This window comes from Gossypium arboreum, chromosome 3, assembly GCF_025698485.1.
Source record: "Gossypium arboreum isolate Shixiya-1 chromosome 3, ASM2569848v2, whole genome shotgun sequence".
Classification (NCBI taxonomy): domain Eukaryota; kingdom Viridiplantae; phylum Streptophyta; class Magnoliopsida; order Malvales; family Malvaceae; genus Gossypium; species Gossypium arboreum.
The window spans coordinates 68,506,799-68,527,735 of record NC_069072.1 but is presented as its reverse complement, the minus strand read 5'-3'; the positions used below and the strand labels follow the sequence as shown (position 1 = coordinate 68,527,735).

The window sequence follows — 20,937 nt, the reverse complement described above, 5'->3', positions numbered from 1 at the left end:
GGTAATAGTTGCATGGTTTGCCATTATGATAGTAGTTAATTGCAACTCATAAACTCTACAAATGTAGGAAAAATCATGTCTTTGTGACAAAGATACATGGCAATTCAATTGGAACCGTTTTTCTTTAGCTTCTATGCATGTAAAGAATCAACAACTATCAAGAACTTCATTCATCGATGTGATCTAAATGTCTAACTGCTGATCCTGGACTAAGAGCAAAACAAGGCTTTTAAACATGATTAGTAAAAACAAAAAAGCAACAACAGTAGTGTTTTATACATAGCATTGAGGCATAGCCAAAAATGCTTTGTTAGAAGTTGATATATCAGAATTTACATGGAACCATATGTCAATGATGTAATGAAAATGCAAAATCTTACAAACCCTACACAATAGCTTGATCAAATCTCTTATAAAGGATGTAATTTGAAGTTCAGAAGAGAACAAGCCTAAAAGGAATCATTGCTGATCAGCTGCATAAGATGAAGAAAAAGGAATACTTAATTCTTCAAGGGTCAGTTGTAGAATCGGTAAACTAATTCCTAGAAATACAAAGTCTTGATGAGAGTTTGAAGTAGATTTTAGGTTGAATAATTATAAAACTTAGAAATATAAGTTGGGAATATCATAGACAACACACGAAAAATGGGAAAGAGCATCAAAATTTCAAGTAAATAGATAAAAGGGAATCCCACACAAATTCAGGGCAGGCTCACCAAAAACAAACCCATGTTTACTATAACCAAAAAAAAATTGTATTTAAACTAGAAATCCACAGTATAAATATCAAGTAAAATAGAGAAAGCGTAGAGAGAGAAGTGGCTCAGCACAAACACCTTATCGCAACAAACATCATACTACTACCACACAAGGGAAAAGCAGTAGCAGCCGTAAGTCCGGCCTTTGTGTCATCATGGCCAATCACTGATTGTTGAAACCAAATAGACGGTTCGAAATTAACAGTGAATGAGGAACCATTTAAGATTAAACTTCATTGAAACAAACCCCCAAAAAAATGAAATACGAGTACCAAGTACCAAGCGATGCCTTTGTACTTTTTTCTGGGGCATATGTGGCGTCTTCCATCTTAAGAAGCTTATAACCATTTCTATCTGTTCTTATTTCTAAATGAATTAGGGTTTATTTTGTATTTGGATAAGGAGATTTGATACATACAGGCCTATGCTGGAGCAGCCCACAACTATTTTATAAAATCCATTAAAGAGCAAACAAGCAGGTTTCAGCTTGAATCCATTTAGATTTAGATTTCAATTTTTTTTGGATTTGAGAGTTTTTCTTAATTCGGAAAGATGACATCATGTATATACAATTACAATTTAAGCAACTAATTCAATGTAGCATAATTTAAAATTTGTCATTTATGACATTAATACGTATTGTTAAAAGTTGTGAACTGAATAATAATTTAATTTAATGCTTAAAATTATCTTAATGAAGCATTAAATTTTCATTTGAATAAGAATATGTTAGTATTCCTTGTGACTATGGTTTGTAGTAAAAAAATTAAAAAGCATTACATTAAATAGATAAATACGCGGAGAATTGAATATTTACCTATTTGGTTAATACTTTTTCCACAAGTAAATGTTAAAAGAAATTCAATTTAAAAAATGACATACAATCTGCACTTTAAAATAAAAATTCATAAAGGGTTTTAGTCTTTCTATTGACACGAGGGTTTTTGTCTATACAGCTTTTGGTTTTTTTTTTTTTTTGTTTTGCTTCTGGAGTGATTTGTTTTGCAGTCTTCTTTGTGATGAAGGAAGATTTGGCTAATCTGAATTTGATTGATGAGAAAGAGGATGCGTTCTAAGAGGATGCTGTGGCGGTTGACCAAAACTATCATCTTAGTTTGGTGGGACGTTGTTTGATTGATAGTCTTGTTCATTTTCCCTCTTTATGAAATACTTTGACGGATCTTTGGCATCCTATCAGGGGAATCTGTATTTGAGGCTTGGGAGAGAAACAGTTCCTTTTTCAATTCTTCATGAGGTTGACATTCAAAGAGTACTTGCGGGAAAGCCATGGTTCTTTAACAACCACTTACTCTTACTTCATAGGATCCAGTTGGGGAAAAATTCATTGCTAATCCTGTTAAATTTATCAGAATTCTGGGTTCATATTCATGATCTTCCCTCAGGATTGATGACAAAATCTATGGCCAAAAAAATTGGGAATTTTCTAGGGCAGTTTCTTGACTATGACACATCGTTTCTGTCAATGGGTTTTAAAATTTTTATGAGTATTTGGGTTTGTTTGGATGTGACAATCCCGTTGAAAAGGAAAAAGAAGATTCTGATCGGCAATGATCGGGTTATCTATGCTAGATTTCTGTATGAGAAACTCAGTTTGTTCTGCTTTAATTGTGGCAAGCTTGGGCATGGTGAGAGTTTCTACCCATTTTGTACCAGAATTGAGCCTTCCAAAATAGTTTTTGGATGGGATATCTCCTTACGTACGGCGATGCGACAATGAAATACAATCGTTAGAAAGTGGCTTCGGGAAGCAGATGGGTCGGAATGCTGTATGTTGAATAAGGAAAGAGAATATCAGGGCAAAAATTTAGGGGAAGGGAGGGATTCTGGGCCTAATCGTAGGAGTGAGTTAGTTAAATCTTATCAAAATCCCAATTTGGTTCCTCTAGGATATGGTCAAATGACACTAATCAAGGGAATTGACAAATGGAAAAATATGGATGCTAGGGAGTTGTCTGGGGTCGAATGTGGGAATGGGCCTATGGAATTGCAAGTGGATGAAGAAAATGACCCGCTTCATTCTATGAAAGGTAAGAAACGCCAGCGTGTAGTGAGTACTTTAGTTAACCTTTCGAGCAATGCCTTTGTTGTAGGGAATCATGATATATCGACTAGCTCTACAGGGCAGAGTAGTCGGATGCAATGAAGTTCCTTAGCTGGAATGTTCGTGGTTTAGGGAGGTCACGGACGGCCAATAGCTCAGAAATAAATTAAGGGTTGTTAATCCTCGAATTTTGTTTCTTATGGAAACAAAGTTAAATGCAAAGAAAATGGAAATGGTTCGGTTCAAATGCGGGTTTACAAATGGTATTGACATTGGAGCAATTGGTTCAAAAGGAGGCTTATCTCTGGGTTGGAAAGGTAATTATTTGGTCTCTCTTAGAAGCAACTCTCATTACCATGTGGATGTTTACATTCGCGGCAATGAAAATGGTGAAATTTGGGGACTTATTGATTTTTATGGAAACCTTGATGAACGCTATCGGCGGAGGTCTTGAGAGCTACTTCGTCAACTGGGTAATGATCAATCAGTCTCTTACCTCGTAGTTAGGGATTTTAACGAGATTAAAAGCTCTTTTAAGAAGAAAGGGGGACGACTTAGGTCTGACTGACAAATGGCTGAGTTTAGAAACGTTTTGGAAGAGTGTAGTCTTAATGGTTTGGGATTTATTGCTAGGTGGTTCACGTGGGAGAGAGGAAGATTTCTGTTCACTAATATCCGAGAGACACTTGACAGGGGAGCTGTGAGTCTGGACTGGATGAATCTTTTTCCAAAATATTCGGTAGAGCATTTGAGTCATTCTATATAGGATCATTGCCTAGTCCTTATGGATATAACCAGAAATTTATGACGTGGAGAGACACATAGGACTAAGCTTTTCTATTTTGAAGAACAGTGGTGCTTAGACCAATCTTTTGAAGAGACTGTTTGACAAGTTTGGGTTGATCCAAATGTTAGTGTCCCTGTTAAGTTAACTAAGGCGGGTCAACAGTTTAAACTTTAGAGTCGTTCAAGGACCCAGGAGTAAAAATGACATCAAGTGGTTTTGGAGAAACGTCTGTTCAACCTTTATGATTAGGATCCTACTAATGAGGTTTTGGAAGAAATTATGGAGGTGCAATTAGGTTTGAACTTAGAAGCTGACAAAGAGGAAGTCTTTTGGGAACAACGTGCGCGGGTGAATTGGTTGCAAAATGGTGATAGAAATACGAGTTTCTTTCACAAAGTTTCCATTTCTCGTCATAATCGTAATCAGATTTTGGGGTTGGAAGAAGAGAATGGATGGTTCATTTCTCAAACAGAGGAGATGTTGCAGGTTGCTTTGAAGCATTTTGGTGATCTCTATATGGCTTTCGATTTTGGTGGTGATGATATGTAACAGCCCCTTTTGAGGTCAAATCAGAACAGTGGTTTCGGGACCACACATTCAAAGTCAAAATATTTATTTTATTCTTTTACTAAGGTTTAAAGCATGATAGAATTATTATGTGAAAGTTTCGTAAAGAAATTTTACTGTTTGAATGCTTAATTCGGTAAAAATGACTAAATCGCGTAAAACGTAAAACTTGAGTTCTAATAGCTAAAAGTGTTTAATAGCAATAAAACTTTAAAGTTAAGGTCCTTATGTGGTAAATATACCATTTCTATGTTAGTGGATGTTAATAGTTTGGCATAACTGAAATTTTGAATTATTTTTAAGGTTAAAATGGTAAATGGTTAATAAATGTTATAATAATTAAAACAAAAATTCATTTTTATGTTATCATTATCTTCCTTAGCCGATTCTTGCAAGGAGAAAAGCCAAAATTTTTAGGCTACATTCGACCAAACTTTGTATGTTAAATTAATGTATGGTTTTTGCTCGGTTTTTAATGATTTTTACGTTTTTGAGCTCGTTACAGCTTAATCTAGCTAACTCGTATCTTTGTTTTTGAAACTGTTAAAGATTTTGAATGATGCCTGTAATAGTTTGATTTTGGGTCTAGTCAGAACAGTAGTTTTGAGACCACAAATCTGAAGTTAGAGAAATCATTTTTATTATTATTTTGATGTTATAGCATGATTATATTAGTGAATGAAAATTTGGTGAATTAATTTTAGTGTTTGTAAGCTTAATTGTGAAAAAGGACTAAATCACATAAAGTGCAAAAGTCCTATTTTGATAGCTAAAAGTGTAAATTGAATATGAATCATATTATGGAGGTCTTTAAAGTGCAAATAGACCCTAGGATGGTACTTGGCTGGCCATGAGACAAGGAAATTAGAATAGTCAAATGTTAGGTGAAGTTTAGTGACTTATTTGGCCAAAAAGAAAATAAAATAAAAGAAAGATGACATCATCCATTTTTCATCTTCTTCTCCACCGAAAAACACCAGCAAAATAGAGGTTTGAAAACTTAAAAATTTCAGTGTAACAACCCGATTTAAGGCCTAGTCGGAACAGTGGTATCGGAACCACAAATCCGAAGTTAAAAATTTATTTTTATTATTTTTATGAGGTTATGGTATGATTATATAAGTGCATGTAAATTTTGGTAAGTTAATTTTAGCGATTTCTAGTCCAATTTCGAAAAATGACTAAATCGCATAAAAGGAAAAAGTTACATTTTAGTACCCAAATGTGTTAAATAGCTAGAGAATCAAAATTCAGGGCTTTTAAAGGGAAATTACACCCTTTTTAATAGTGTTAGTCGGCCATGGATTAAGGGGAGACAAGATTGTCAAGGTTAGGTGAAGCTTAGGTCACCAATTTTGACTAGTTTTATTTTTAATAAAAGAAAAAGAAAAAGAAGGAAAAGCTATCATCTTTTCTCCCTTCATAGCTGAAATATCAACAAATATTTGGGGTTTAAGAGCTTGAAATTTCAGCAACTTGAAACACTCATAAGTAAGTGAATTTGATAGTTTCTCTTAATGATTTCTGCATTTTTGAGACCCTTAAAGCATGAGCTTTCAAATGAGGGTGATATCTTCCAAAATAGTCAAGAGTTTAGAATTTTTCCATGGATGTATTTGTGATATATTCTGAGTTTTTATAGAAGAATATGGGTCCTAGCTGTGTTATAAACAACTTTTTGTGAAAGGTGTTAGCATAAAAACACTTAAAGGGATTATTTTGCATAAGTTGCAAAATAGGTGGTTAGTGTGTGAAACAGTGAGAATTTGGGATTTCCCTAGTAGTAAAAAGAGTTTAGCTAGGCTAGAAATACGAAGAAATTCGATAAAAATCGATTTTCGGGCATAGGGATGAAATGGTCATTTTGCCAAGGCCTAGGGGCAAAATGGTCATTTTACCAAAGTTGTGAATTTATGAATGCCTAATTGTGTTTAGTGACTAAATGGATGCATATTGTTATTATAGATCAAGATTTATCAAAACCGAGCCTAGACTGGGGCAAAGCCAAGCAATCCGATTAAGCCGTCTAGTCAAGTACTTTTTATAATCCGGGGTAAGTTGTATGTAAATAATACAACTACACTGTTAATACTTGTATTCATATTTTCATTGAATTGATATTGTACGAGTTGATAGGTTATAAGTTGAGAATGCCTTGTAATATTTGAGATAGTAGAAATATCCCGTTGAAACTTTAGGATATAAACTGGATATTCGTGCCAAGACATTGGGTGATTTGTGCGCTAGTGTAAGACATGTCTGGGACATGTATCAACCATATTATGAGAGCCAGTGTAAGACCATGTTTGGGACATGGCATCAAAATCCAGACGAGGGCTAGTGTAAGACATGTTTGGGGCATGCATCAGCCATATTATGAGAGCTAGTGTAAGACCATGACTGGGACATGGCATTGGCACAGAGATGCGTGCCAGAGTAAGACATGTCTGGGACATGCATCGGCCTCGACAGAGATAGCCAGTGTAAGACGTGTCTGGGACACGCATCGGCTAAAAGTTGTGCTAGTGTAAAACATGTTTGGGACATGCATCAGCATGCATATATGAGAGCCAGTGTAAGACCATGTCTAGGACATGGCATCGGCAATTTATCCCATGTTGAAGGTTCATAGAATATCCAGTAGTATTCCAAATGGTTCAATGGTGAAAGTTATAGTTCAATTTTGATAAAGAAAGGATGATCATGTTGTGAGTGTTACAGGTACCTATATGATAAGCATGAGTAACGAGCTTAATTTAGAAAATGAGACTCGAGTAGATGATAATGAGTAAGTTAAGTTATGTTTACCTTTGAGCTATAAGCGTGATGGCAATTGGTGAGGTTGTTGTTGTATGTTTATTTATATGCAACTTACTAAGCTTTATGCTTACTCTTTTTCCTTTCCCTCTTCTTTCAGTATCGCCAGGATAGCTTAAGGATCCCATAAAGTCAGAGATATCGATTACACTATCAGCCGCATCACTTGGTATAGTTTGATTTATATTTTTGAAGGTGGCATGTATAGGGCTAGACTAGGATGTTGTATTAAGAAAATTTTTCATGTATTTTTGGCTTAAGTCAAAGGCCCTTCACTTTATATCAAGTCTAGAATAATGGCTATTATTCATTTTGATGAATGCATATAATGTTCTTTTTATGGATGAATTGGTGTCCATTGTGAGGAAATTTGTATATTGACATGATCTTGTGTAGGTTATGCAAAATGGGTGAAAACATGGCTTGGGAAATAGCCTAGTTTGTCCACACGAGTAAGACACACACCCGCGTGTCTAGGCCGTGTGTGACACACGGCTCACGCCCATGGGTGTGTGTTATGGTCGTGCATCCCCTGAACTTAAAACTTTAAAGTCATTTTAGTACACAGGTAGGCCACACGGGCGTATGTCCAGGCCATGTTATAAAGTCAGTATGCGTGCTAGTAGTACACGGACAAGAGGCACGACCATATGTCTTGACCATGGGAAGGAAACGGTTATAGGACACAGGCGTGTTCTTGGGACGTGTGGTTTTGACAGAATGCCCAGGTTGTTAGACACGAGTTCAGGACATGGGTGTGTCCCTAGCACACGGTCGTGTGTTCTATACCCACACGGGGTTGTGGAGCCTTGATGCATGAAATTTTCTAAGTTTTTCATGAGTTCTCGGTTGGGTTTCGAACCACCCGGATGTATGTTTTGGGCCTCGTAAGCCCGTATATAAGGCTGATTGCTTGTGAAACAGAAGTTTTTAAATTGTTTGAGATTTTACGGCCCAGTTTCATATAGTTGGTTGAGTTTAAGTCAAGTAGCACCACGAACCCTAGCCTAGCGTCGGATACGGGTGAGGGGTGTTACATTTGATGGTATCAGAGTATAGTTTAGTCGATTCTAGGACAAAACTAGCTAGTGTACGAGTCTAGCTATACATGTCACGTATATGCATATTGATAGTGTGACGATTCCTAACGATTATAAATTGGGTTTTTCTTACATAGTAAATGGATCCTGATAAAACCACAGCAGATGACGTGGAAAGTAATGCGCCGGCACCCGTAGAAGGGACCGCGCAGGTAGAGAGTGAGCTTGTAAGTATGGGCCAAGGTAGAGAGGTAGGGAAGCCTACCTTCGAATGATGGATTCTTAGTATACAGAGTTCGTTGGTGCGACCCCGAACACTCCACCTCCCCCACCTCCCCAGATTCCTCAGTATGCCCTGATGGCTTTGCAAGGTTCGGACGTGTTCAGACGAGAGAAGCCTCTGGTAGATAAGATTCAGAAGCAAGGGGCCGAGGAATTTCAGGCTAGTGTAGATGATAACCCAGAGAGAGCGGAGTTTTGGCTAGAAAATACCATGAGGGTATTCGATGAACTATCATGCACGCCTGAAGAGTGCGTAAAGTGTGCCGTGTCACTTCTACGAGATTTAGCTTGTCATTGGTGGAATACTCTCGTGTCTGTGGTACCGAGAGAAAGAGTAACTTGGGAATTCTTCCAAAGAGAGTTCCGAAAGAAGTACATTAGCCAGAGGTTCATGGACCAGAAAAGGAAGGAATTTCTAGAATTGAAGCAAGGTAATAAGACTGTGATAGAATATGAGCGTGAGTTTGTGAGGTTCAGCAAATATGCGCGAGAATGCGTATCAACTGAAGCTATTATGTGTAAGAGGTTTGAGGATAGCCTCAATGAAGACATTTGAGTGTTTGTGGGTATCCTAGAGTTAAGAGAATTTGTGGTGCTCGTTGAGAGAGCATGTTAAGCAAAAGAGCTGGTGAAGGAGAGGAGGAAGATAGCCATTGAGTTGCGAGATTTAAAGAGAAGATAGATGGGAAAGACGCATCAGTCCTCCTCCAAGAGGTTTAAAGAAATTAATACTTGATCGAACACTTCAGTAGGATTTTCGTGGAGGAATAAGAATCAATAGAACATGGCATCTAAAGCCCAAACAAGTGCTCAGCCAAATAGGTCGGAGTGTTCGTAATGTGGAAGACGTCACTTGGTCGAATGTCGGGTAAACGAGAGGGGCTGTTTCAAGTGTGGGTCACTTAACCACTTCATCCACGAATGTCCTGAGATGGACGAGAGAGAGAAAACAAGAGGTGAAAGCAAGCAGTGCTCCCTTGAGGGGAACCCCGGGAGTGGGAATAGTAGTAGAGGTGCACTAAGAGAGGCCGCGATAAGGTCTAAAGGCAAGGCGCCAGCAAGGACCTATGCTATACGAGCCTGAGAAGAGGTAGAGTCTCCAGACGTGATCACGAGTACCTTTTCTATTCACGATATAGCTATTGTCGCTTTAATTGACCCGGGATCTACCCACTCTTACATATGTATGGAATTAATACCTCGTATAAACATGCTAGTAGAGTCCACTAAGTTTGTAATAGAAGTGTCTAACCCGTTAGGCAAGCATGTATTAGTGGACCAAGTATGTAGAAATTGTCCTTTGATGATTAGAGGCCACTATTTTCCAGCCAACTTGATGTTATTACGGTTTAATGAATTCGATGGAATTCTTGGGATGGATTGGTTGACTGTGGGAGAAAAGTAATTTAGTTAAGATGTGAGGATAGAAATGTTCTTCGAGTTGGGCCAGATAAGTCAGATAACTTGTTTGTGGTAATATCGTCTTTGGCAGTCGAAGGATATTTAAGAAAAGGTTATGAAGTTTATCTAGCTTTTTGCTGAATACCCAAGTGTCCGAGTCGAAGATTGAGTTAGTACCAGTGGTTTGTGAGTTTATAGACGTCTTTCTGGAAGAGTTACCAGGGTTACCCCTAGAGAGAGAGGTCGAGTTTGGTATCGAGTTGGCTCTTGGTATGACACCAATCTCGATTGCACCTTATAGAATGGCCCCCACTGAGTTAAAAGAGTTGAAGGTACAGTTACAAGAATTAACAGATAAAGGTTTTGCTAGACCGAGTTACTCACCATGGGGTGCTCCAGTGCTTTTGTGAAAAAGAAGGACGGGTCGATGAGGTTATGTATCGACTATAAACAACTTAAAAAAGTAACAGTAAAGAACAAGTATCCCTTACCAAGGGTTGATGATCTTTTCGATCAACTAAGAGGAGCCACTGTATTTTCTAAAATAGATTTGAGGTCGGGTTACTACTAGTTAAGAGTCAAAGAATAAGATGTGCCGAAGACTGCTTTTCGGACGAGATATGGGCATTACGAGTTTCTTGTTATGCCTTTTGGATTGACAAATGCCCCGGCAGTATTTATGGACTTGATGAACCGCATCTTCTCACCGTATTTGGATAGGTTTGTCGTTGGTTTTATTGATGACATCTTAGTTTATTTGCGTAACGAGAATGAGCACGCGGAGCATTTGAGAACTATGCTGCAGATCTTGAGGGATAAGAAACTTTATGCCAAGTTTAATAAGTGCGAGTTTTGGCTCAAGGAGGTAGGGTTTCTAGGACATATAGTGTCGGGAGATGGAATTCGAGCTGATCCAAATAAGATCTTTGCCATTGTAGAGTGGAAACCACCAAGGAATGTGACAGAGGTTCGCAGTTTTTTGGGGCTAGCAAGATACTATAGATGATTTGTAAATGGATTCTCTATGATAGCTACACCGATAACAAGGCTACTACAAAAAGATGTCAAGTTTGAATGGGCAGAAAGTGCCAACAGAGTTTCGAGAAATTAAAGGCTTTGTTGACTGAAGCCTTAATTTTGGTGCAACTTGAGTCGGGCAAGGAATTTGTAGTTTTTAGTGATGCCTCCCTAAATGGTTTAGGGTGTGTGCTAATACAAGAAGGCAAGGTTATAGCCTATGCCTCAAGACAGCTAAAACCTCATGAGAGGAATTATCCGACCCATGATTTAGAGCTAGTAGCTATAGTGTTCGCACTGAAGATTTGGCGACACCATTTGTATTGTGAGATATGTCGAGTATTTACTGATCACAAGAGTCTAAAGTATTTAATGACTCAGAAAGAGTTAAATTTGAGGCAACGACGATGGTTAGAGCTAATAAAAGATTATGAGTTGATCATTGACTACCATCTAGGAAAGGCGAACGTAGTCGCTGACGCTTTGAGTAGAAAGTCGTTGTTTGCTTTGAGAGCTTTGAACATTCAGTTGATTGTATCTAACGATGGTTCGATCCTAACAGAGCTGAGAGTTAGGTTGACTTTTCTTTATGAGATCCGAGAAGCTCAGAAAAGTGATGAGAAGTTGCAAGCTCAGAAAAGTCAGTGTGAGTCAGGTATGAATCAGATTTTCAGACTGGTACCGAAGGATGTTTAATGTTCAAAGGTAGGGTTTGTGTACCTAAAGATAATGGGCTCATTCAGAAGATTTTACAAGAGGCACATAGTGGTAGTCTGTCCATCCATCCAGAAAGTGTAAAAATGTATAACGACCTGAAGAAAATGTATTGGTGGTCGGGAATGAAAAGAGATATTTTAGAGTTTGTTTCCAAGTGTTTAGTGTGTCAGCAAGTAAAGGCTGAACACCAAGTACCATCTGGGCTACTTCAACCTATTATGGTTCCAGAGTGGAAATGAGATCGTATCACCATGGATTTTGTGGCCAGTTTGCCTCTAACCCCGAAAAAGAGAGATGCAGTATGGGTTATTGTCGATAGCTCACTAAGTCAGCCCACTTCATACCAGTGGACGAAAATCCCTAAGGAGGGAGAAATGTAACAACCCGATTTAGGGCCTAGTCGGAACAGTGGTCGCGGGACCACAAATCTGAAGTTAGAAAATTATTTTTATTATTTTTATGAGGTTATGGTATGATTATATAAGTGCATGTAAATTTTGGTAAGTTAATTTTAGCGATTTCTAGTCTAATTTCGAAAAATGACTAAATCGCATAAAAGGAAAAAGTTACATTTTAGTACCCAAATGTGTTAAACAGCTAGAGAATCAAAATTGAGGGCTTTTAAAGGGCAATTACATCCTTTTTAATAGTGTTAGCCGGCCATGGAGTAATGGGAGACAAAATTGTCAAGGTTAGGTGAAGCTTAGGTCACCAATTTTGACTAGTTTCATTTTTAATAAAAGAAAAAGAAAAAGAAGGAAAAAGCTATCATCTTTTCTCCCTTCTTAGCAAAAATATTAGAAAATATTTGGGATTTAAGAGCTTGAAATTTTATCAACTTGAAGCACTCATAAGCAAGTGATTTTGATAGTTTCTCTTAATGATTTTTGCATTTTTGAGAACTTTGAAGCATGAGCTTTAAAATGAGGATGATATCTTACAAAATAGTCAAGAGTTTGGGATTTTTCCATGGATGTATTTGTGATATATGCTGAGTTTTTATGGAAGAATATGGGTCCTAGTTGTGTTATAAACAACTTTTGTGAAAGGTGTTAGCATGAAAACACCTAAAGGGACTATGCGCATAAGTTGCAAAATAGGTGGTTAGTGTGTGAAATAGTGAGAATTTTGGATTGCCCTAGTAGTAAAAAGAGTTTAGCTAGGCTAGAAATACGAAGAAATTTGATAAAAATTGATTTTCGGGCATAGGGGTAAAATGGTCATTTTTACCAAGGCCTAGGGGCAAAACGGTCATTTTACCAAAGTTATAAATTTATGAATGCCTAATTGTGCTTAGTGACTAAATGGATGCATATTGTTATTATAGATCAAGATTTGTCAAAACCAAGCCTAGACCGGGGCAAAGCCAAGCAATCCAATTAAGCCTCTAGTCAAGTACTTTTTATAATCCGAGGTAAGTTGTATGTAAATAATACAACTACACTGTTAATACTTGTATTCATATTATCATTGAATTGATATTGTACGAGTTGATAATTTATAAGTTGAGAATGCCTTTTAATATTTGAGATAGTAGAAATATCCCGTTGAAACTTTAGGATATGAACTGGATATTCGTGCCAAGACATTGGGTGATTTATGCGCTAGTGTAAGACATGTCTGGGACATGCATCAGCCATATTATGAGAGCCAGTGTAAGACCATGTTTGGGACATGGCATCGACATTTAGATGAGGGCTAGAGTAAGACATGTCTGGGACATGCATCAGCCATATTATGAGAGCCAGTGTAAGACCATGTCTGGGACATGGCAACGGTACAGAGATGAGTGCCAGAGTAAGACATGTCTGGGACATGCATCGGCCTCAGCAGAGATAGCCAGTGTAAGACGTGTCTGGGACACGCATCGGCTAAGAGTTGTGCTAGTGTAAGACATGTCTGGGACATGCATCAACACTCATATATGAGAGCCAATGTAAGACCATGTTTGAGTCATGGCATCGACAATTTATCCTATGTTGAAAGTTCATAGAATATCCAGTAGTATTCCAAATGGTTCAATGGTGAAAGTTATGGTTCAATTTTGATAAAGAAAGGATGATCATGTTGTGAGTGTTATAGGTACCTATATGATAAGCATAAGTAACGAGCTTAATTTAGAAAATGAGACTCGAGTAGATGATAATGAGTAAGTTAAGTTATGTTTATCTTTGAGCTATAAACATGATGGCAATTGGTGAGATTGTTGTTGTATGTTTATTTATATGCAACTTACTAAGCTTTATGCTTACTCTTTTTCCTTTCCCTCTTCTTTCAGTATCGCCAGGATAGCTTAAGGATCCCATAAAGTCAGAGATATCGATCACACTATCAGCCGTAACACTCGGTATAGTTTGATTTATATTTTAAAGGTGGCATGTATAGGGCTAGACTAGGATGTTGTATTAAGAAAATTATTCATGTATTTTTGGCTTAAGTCAAAGGCCCTTCACTTTGTATCAAGCCTGGAATAATGGCTATTATTCATTTTGATGAATGCATATAATGTTCTTTCTATGGATGAATTGGTGTCCATTGTGAGGAAATTTTTATATTGAGATGATCTTCTGTAGGTTGTCCAAAATGGGTGACAAAATGGCTTGGGAAATAGCCTAGTTTTTTCACACGGGTAAGACACACGCCTGTGTGTCTAGGCTATTTGTGACACACAGCTCATGCCCATAAGTGTGTGTTATGGTCGTGTGTCCCCTGCACTTAAAACTTTAAAGTCATTTTAGTACACAGGTAGGCCAGCATGTGCCCAGGCCATGTCATAAAGTCAGTATGCATGCTAGTAGTACACGGACAAGAGACACGGCCATGTGTCTTGACCGTGGGAAGGACATGGTTATAGGACACGGACGTGTTCTTGGGAGATGTGGTTTTGACAGAATGCCTAGGTTTTCAGACATGGGTTCGGGACATGGGCGTGTCTCTAGCACACGTTCGTGTGTTCTATACCCACACGGACATGTGGAGCCTTGTTGCATGAAATTTTCTAAGTTTTTCATGAGTTCTCGGTTGGGTTCCGAACCACCCTTGATGTATGTTTTGGGCCTCGTAAGCTCGTATATGAGGCTGATTGCTTGTGAAAAGAGAAGTTTTTAAATTTTTTGAGATTTTACGGCCCAGTTTCATATAGTTGGTTGAGTTTAAGTTAGGTAGCACCACGTACCCTATCCTAGCATTGAATATGGGCGAGGGGTGTTACATTCAGCAACTTGTAACCCTCACAAGTAAGTGATTTTGATGGTTTTTCTTGATGATTTTTGTACTTTTAGAACCCTTGTAGCATGAGCTTTCAAATGAGGGGATTATTTTGCAAAATGGTTAAAAGTCCTAGGTTTTACCATGAGAGTGTTCATGTTGTTTTCTGAAATTTTATGGAAGACAGTGAATCATGGTTGTCAAATAAACAACTTTTGTGAAGTAGATTTCATGGAAACCCTAACTAAGGACCATTTTGCATAAGTTGTAAACTAGGTAATAAATGTGTGAAATAATGAGAATTATGGGTTGCTCTTAGTATAAAAAGTATTCATCTAAGCTTGATTAATGAGAAAATGTGATAAAAAATGATTTTCGGGTCTAAGGGCAAAATGGTCATTTTGCCCAATTATAAATTGTTGAGTACCTAGCTCGATAAAATGATTAAATTTGTGAATTCTTATTATTTTAGATCAAGAAATACAAAATAAAAACCTAGACCGGGGGAAGGCCACACAAGTAGATTAAATCATCTAGTCGCCTACATTTAGTAATCCGAGGTAAGTTGTATGTGAATAATGCAACTATATTGTTATGATGTATGATTGAATTAATATTGCATAAATTGTTATGATTGTGAATATGAGAATGGATGTTGAGAAATTAATGGAGTAAAGATTTCTGGTTGAACATTTGGAATAGACTTGGATATTCATACCATGACATTGGGTGGTATGTGAGCCAGTGTATGACATGTCTGGGACATGCATCGGCCACATCATGAGTGCCAGTGTAAGACGTGTCTAGGACATGCATCGGCCTCGAGATATACAAGCTAGTGTAAGACCTGTCTGTGTAACACCCCACACCCAAACCCTTCACTGGGACAAAATACGAGGTATTACTTAACTTTAAACTCATGCTAACAAACATTTTCAAGTCACCAAAACTCTACTCAATTTAAAAACTTTGTCAATTTCTACATTAAGCTTATTGTCATGGACCTACGATCCCTAAATCGACTGTAGAAAACAATCCGGGATCAACCTGAGCCCTTAAGCCAACTATAGAAAATTGACACTTGACACAGGGGCACACGCCAGTATAGAACGGCAACACGCCCGTGTGACCATTTTGACCTGGTCGTGCTGATGGCTCGTGTGTCACACACGGCCTAAGTAAAACAAGGACACGCAATGTCCTTCACCCGTATGGAATTAATTTTAAATGCACACCTACAGGGGTTTTCACATGGCCTGGCACACGCCTGTATGCCTGACCCGTGTCCACTATAGGGCCATGACACGCTCGTGTTCTAGCTCGTGTGCCAAAACATGGACATTCTGTTTCTGACGTCAGCATCCCCAAAAGACACACGGCCAAGGCACACGTCCGTGTGCTAGGCTGTGTGCCTCACATGGCTGAGTCACACGACTGTGTCTCTGCCCGTGTGTTTACTACCATGCATACTGACTTGAAATTTTTACGTGCAGGGGAGACATGGTTAGACCACACTCCCATGGGGTAGACTGTGTGTCGCACACGGTATAGACACATGCCCGTGTATCTACCCGTGTGGACAATATGAGGCTATTTACGAAGCCTATTTGCCACCCTCACTTCATAACCTGCATAGCAACAACCAAAATCAAGCTAAGACTATCCCAAGCAACCAAATTAGCCACAATAAACAACATTCCATTTGTACATTTTACTCATCTATGAAAATAACACCTTTGCATATAAATCAAAATGGATATTAGTCAGCATTCAAGGCTTAATACCAAATGAAGGGTTCCTAACCTAAGCCAACACATTTGGCTAGTTTTTAATGACACAAAAATAGAAAACTCTTAGCCCTATACATGCCATATTCAAAAATATGAATCAAACTATACCAAAAGGTTCGATTGATAGTGTGATCGATATCTCTGACTTTCGCTGATCCTTGAGCTAGATAGGCAACACTATAAGAAAAAGAAAAGGAGAGGGAGTAAGAATAAAGCTCAGTAAGTTTCATATAAATAATTATACATCAATACTTTACCATTCATCAACAAGTATCATAATACACAAGTGGGCATGAGCAAAACTTACTCATTAATATTCAATACACATCATATAGCATATAATATGGCTCACATTTTATACATACCAAATAGGTACTTGTATCACTCACAACACGGTTATACTTTCCTCATTAACTAGAAATAAAAAATTTTACCGTTGAACCATTAGGAATGCTATTGGATATTCCATAGCCTCAAATATGGGGTAAGGTGTCGATGCCATTCCCAGACATGGCCTTACACAGGCTCATATCTCAAGTCGATGCCATGTCTCATACATGGTCTTACACTGACTATCATCTCGTAGTTGATGCATGTCCTAGACATGTCTTACACTAGCATTCTTCTCGATACCGATGCCATGTCCCAGACATGGTCTTACACTGGCTTTATAATGTGGCCGATGTATGTCCTAGACATGTCTTACACTAGCTCACAATAACCCCTATGTCATGCCATGAATTTTCGATTTATTTCCTAGGTTCAAAGGGGAACTCTACTATCTCTATTGTCATCATGCTTTCTCAATTCCACAATCAAGCAATTCATGCTATATTAAATTCAAGTACAATTCAACACATACATTAACAATGTAGTTGTATTATTTGCATACAACTTACCTCGGATTACAAAATATGGCGACTAGTCGATTTAGTCGATTTGCGTGGCTTTCCCCCGGTCTAGGTTTGGATTCGGTATTTCTTGATTTATAATTGCAAAATACACTTATTTAATCACTAAATAAAATTAGACATTCGAAAATTCACTTCTTTGGTAAAATGACCATTTCGCCCCTAGACTTGAAAATCGATTTTTATCGAATTTCTTCGCATCTTAAGCCTAGCCAAACCCTTTTTACTTTTATAGAAACTCCAAATCCTACTATTTCACTCATTTTTCATCTATTTTACAACTTATGCAAAATGGTCCTTTTAGGTGTTTTCATGCTAACACCTTCCACAAAAGTTGTTTACATCACACCCAAGACTCATATTCTTCCATAAAATTTCAGAAAACACCCTAGATGCTCTCATGGAAAAACCTTAGAATTTCAATCATTTTGCAAAATAGTACCCTTATTTTAAAGCTCATGCTTCAAGGGGTCCAAAAATGTAAAAATCTTCAAGAAACTCATTAAAATCAGTTACTTGTGAATGCTTCAAGTTGTTGAAAAATTTCAAGCTTTTTTGCTGAAAATTCAGTGTCGAAGAAGATGGAAAAAAAAAGATGATATATTTTCCCTTTATTTTATTTTTAATCTAGTCAAAATTGGTCACCAACTCACCTAATTTTGACAAATTTGTCTCCTCTTTGACTCTAAGGCCATCTATGCCTTCTTCCAAGGGTCTATTTTCCTTTTAAAGACCCCTAATTTGTGTTCTCTAACTACTTAACACCTTTAGCTATCAATTCAAGACTTTTGCACTTTATGCGATTTAGTCCTTTTTCACAATTGGGCTCATAAACGCTAAAATTAATTCAAATTTTTCATGCACTCTTATAAACATGCTATAACATCAATTTAATAATAAAATAAATTTTCTGACATCAAATTTGTGGTCTCGAGACTACTATTCTGACTAGGCCCTAAATCGGGCTGTTACATTTCCCCCTCTTAGGGATTTTCATCCCCGAAAAATTTTACCAGTGAATAAGTTCGGGTATTGATCTCTCATAGTCTCCTCGGGTTCCCATGTGGCTTCCTCGATTCTATGCCTATGCCACAAAACTTTCATGAGTGCTATACTCTTATTCCTTAACTGTTTGACTTCTCGAGCCAAAATCTTGATCGGCTCTTCGCCATAAGTTATGTCTGGATAAATTTCAACTTCGGTTGGCGCAATCACATGCGAAGGTCTAATCTATACTGATGTAGCATGGATACATGAAACACGTCGTGAATCTTTTCCAATTTTGGTGGCAAAGCCAAATGATAGGCAACCGGTCCTACTCTCTCGATAACCTCATAAGGTCCTATAAAACGAGGACTTAACTTGCCTCTTCTACCAAATCTGAGAACTTTTCTCTACAGGGATACTTTCAAAAACACTTGATCACCGACTTGAAATTCGATCTCCCTTTATTTCAAATCTGCATAAGATTTCTGCCTATCCGAGGTAGCCTTCAAACAGTCACGAATCACTTTAACTTTCTCTTCAATCTCCTTTACTACATCAACCCCGTGAATCTGACCTTCTCTAAGCTCGGTCCAATATAAGTGCGTTCGACACTTTCGCCCATATAATGCCTCATAAGGTGCCATCTTCAAACTTGACTGATAGCTATTGTTGTAGGCGAATTCTACCAATGGTAAGTACCTTTCCCAACTTCCTTGAAACTTGAGAACACAACACCACAACATGTCCTCTAAGATCTAAATCACTCTTTTCGACTCACCGTCGGTTTACAGGTGAAATGCCGTGCTAAAAATCAACTTTGTTACCAAATCTTCTTGTAACTTTTTCCAAAACCTCGAGGTAAATCTTGGGTCCCAATCTAAAATAATCGATAACGGCACTCCATGAAGCCTCACGATCTCGGATACGTATGAGTCGGCCAATCTATCAAGGGCGTAGTCGATATGCACTGGTATAAAATGTGCCGACTTTGTTAGCTTATCCACAATAATCCAAACAACATCCTTTTTCTTTGGGGTTAATGGCAAACCCATCATGAAATCTATGGTAATTTGATCCCACTTCCACTCAGGAATCGTGATAAGCTGAAGTAGACTTGAAGGTACTTGGTGTTCAGCTTTCATTTGCTGACACACTAGACACCTAGAAATGAACTCTGAAATGTCCCTTTTCATTCCCGACCACCAGTACATTTTCTTAAGGTCATTATATATTTTCACACTACTCGGGTAGACAGACAAACAACCATTATGCGCCTCTTGTAGAATCTTTTGAATAAGCTTGCTGCCCTTGGGTACACAAACTCTATTTTTAAACATTATACATCCATCGGTACCAATACGAAAATCTGACTCGACGCCCGACTCACACTGAGTTCTCTTGGCTTGCAAATCACTGTCGTTATTTTGAGCTTCCCGAATCTCTTGTAGAAACATTGGTCTAGCTCTCAACTTTGCTTGAACTGAACCATCATTAGACAAAGCTAGATTGGCATTCATTGCTCTCAATGCAAATAACGATTTTTTACTTAATGCATTAGTGACCACGTTTTCCTTTCCCATGTGGTAGTCGATAATCAACTCATAATCCTTTATTAGCTCTAACTATCATCATTGCCTTAAGTTCAACTCCTTTTGAGCCATCAAGTACTTAAGGCTCTTGTGATCGGTGAACACCAGACACTTCTCGCCATACAGATGGTGTCTCCAAATTTTCAACGTGAATACAATGGCAGCCAATTCTAAATCATGCGTCGGGTAATTTTTCTCATGTAGCTTTAACTGTCTCAAAGTGTAAGCTATGACCTTACCTTCTTGCATAAGCACGCACCCCAAACCATTCAAGAAGGCGTCGCTAAATATCACAAACTCCTTGCCCTACTCTGTTTGCATTAACACTAGGGCTTCGGTCAACAAAGCCTTTAATTTCTCAAAACTCTGTTGGCACTTTTCTGTCCATTAAAACATGACAACCTTTTGCAGCAGCCTTGTCATCAGCATAGCTATCATAGAGAATCCATTTACAAACTGTCAATAATATCCGGCCAAACCCAAAAAGCTTCGAACCTCAGTTACATTCCTCGGTGATTTTCACTCAACAATAGCCGAGATCTTGCTTGGGTCAACTCTGATCCCATCACCCGACATGATGTGTCCTAGAAATCTAACCTCTTTAAGCCAAATTCACTCTTACTGAACTTGGTGTAAAGCTGCTTATCTTTCAAAGTTTGTAGAACTGCTCTCAAATGCTCTACGTGCTCACCCTCATCACACGAGTAAATCAGTATGTCGTCAAGAAAGACCACTACGAACTTATCCAAATACGACCGAAAGATACAGTTCATCAAATCCATAAACATCGCTGGGGCATTAGTCAAACCAAAGGGCATGACGACGAACTCATAATGCCCGTATCTTGTCCGAAACGCAGTCTTCAGTACATCTTGCTCTTTCACTCTTAACTAGTAGTATTCGAACCTCAAGTCAATCTTGGAAAATACAGTGGCTCCCTTTAACTAATCAAACAGGTCATCAATGTTTGGCAAATGATACTTGTTCTTTACTATTACTTTATTG

General features: G+C 38.0%; 1 long non-coding RNA gene and 1 other non-coding gene across 2 annotated transcripts; both read right to left on the bottom strand.

Moving 5' to 3' along the window:
* Nucleotides 1-227: 227 nt before the first annotated feature.
* Nucleotides 228-1,248, bottom strand: LOC108461959 (uncharacterized). Its single transcript, XR_001867894.2, has 2 exons — nt 837-1,248; nt 228-473 (listed from the first exon to the last, which is right to left on the bottom strand). It is a non-coding gene; the product is annotated as an uncharacterized LOC108461959 (long non-coding RNA).
* On the bottom strand, nt 819-920 carry LOC128290912 (small nucleolar RNA snoR113). The gene has a single exon (XR_008280690.1). It is a non-coding gene; the product is annotated as a small nucleolar RNA snoR113 (small nucleolar RNA).
* Nucleotides 1,249-20,937: the final 19,689 nt, after the last annotated feature.